At 45.8% G+C, this 1,544-nt stretch overlaps 1 pseudogene; it reads right to left on the minus strand.

Moving 5' to 3' along the window:
* The window catches only part of LOC103752187, a 7,438-nt pseudogene extending 6,393 nt beyond the window's left edge, over nucleotides 1-1,045 (minus strand).
* Between the last annotated feature and the right edge of the window lie 499 nt (nucleotides 1,046-1,544).

Below are 1,544 nucleotides of genomic sequence, written 5' to 3' on the forward strand. Positions count from 1 at the left end.
TAAATAATAATATAGGAAGATGGTAGAATGAGACATGCCCCAGGCAGCTGGCCTCGGAGCCTGGGGAAGGCAGGCTCCTGATAGGATGAATGTGTATTCTGGACCATGTGGAAAACCTTATCACACAAGTTGAATATTTTCCTGACCTTAGGTGCTTTTATATCTCAAAATTCTGAACTCAGGACTTGGCAAGTAAGAAAAAATTAACTAGAGATCCAAGATGGTGGCCTGTGGTCATGGGCACCAGAGCAATGGTGGCAGCAGTAGTTAGCAGCACAGTGAGACAAGGACGTGGGGAGCATTTATGTCCTTCAGACCTGGCCATGCACTCCCCAAGGGCCTGGCCTGGAGCTCAGTGAATGTGAAGAGTTTTAAGTGGGAAGTGACTTTCATGTTTCAATCAGAGAACTTAAAACATGACTCCAGTAAGAAGATGTCTCATCACTTATTTCCCCTGACCATGGAGGAAGATGTGAAAACAGCAGATACCCAAAAGCCAATCAGATCCTTGACCATGAAAAAGAAAACACTTGATCTGCCTCCTTGAGCAAAAGCAAAAAGTAGTTTTCTCCTATATTGATGTCTCTCAAGTGAGAAATTCAAGCTAGCAAATAACTGCTGCTTCTGTTTGCTGCAAAAAAGTCAAAATGCTCTTTCTTAAACACAAGTATAATCATGTGGACAGAGTGATGGAGACAGAAAAATAGTAAGAACCTGTAGAACTGAAATTGTGGCCCTTCCCTTGAGCCTGGAGCTGTGGTCCCCAACCATGAGCCACAGTTCCACACTCCGCATTCCTGGTGGTAGACTGATGGTGGAGCAGATTGGAGGATGGGGGACTTCCTGACATTGGGAGGCAGTTTCAGTCTTCTCTGGGTGACTGCACGCCCTACAACAACCTCCCCAGAGGTCCCAGGTTGTGCATGACAGTAGCTTTGTTGGGTTTATGCTGGAACAGGGGAGGTCTCTGCCATTTTCAGATTATAGTCTTGGAAGGACTGATTCTCAAGGATGAACTTCCCACCTTCCTTGATGGCCAGCTATGGCCTTGACTCCACACATGGTCCTGGGCACCCAGGCCTTGACTTTGGACCATCTCCATTCCCAGGCATCAAGAGGTTTTTCCATCATTCTTCTCTTACTCTTCTACAGCCCCAGGGTATTTTTACTTGGGCCCTACAAAAAAAAATAATAAATCACCTAACTGAATTTCTAGAGATAAAAATCACAATCTGGAAAGTTAAAATTGATGATGATGATGATGATGATGATGATGATGATGATGATATGAGCCTTTGAGATAGCTTAGTGGGTAAAGGCACTTGCCACGTGGGCCTGGTGACCTGAGTTTGATCCTCAGAATGCATGTAAAGGTGGAAGGAGAGAACCAACTCCCGGGGGTGGAGAGATGGCTCAGCGGTTAAGAACACTGGTTGCTCTTGAAGAAGACCTGGGTTCAAATCCCAGCATCCACATGGCAGCTAACAACTGTTCATAACTCCAGTCCCAGGGGATCTGACAGCCTCTTCTGATCTCTGTGGGCA

The sequence above is a fragment of the Nannospalax galili genome, unplaced genomic scaffold (genome assembly GCF_000622305.1).
Source record: "Nannospalax galili isolate Female #2095 unplaced genomic scaffold, S.galili_v1.0 scaffold146, whole genome shotgun sequence".
Taxonomy (NCBI): Eukaryota; Metazoa; Chordata; class Mammalia; order Rodentia; family Spalacidae; genus Nannospalax; species Nannospalax galili.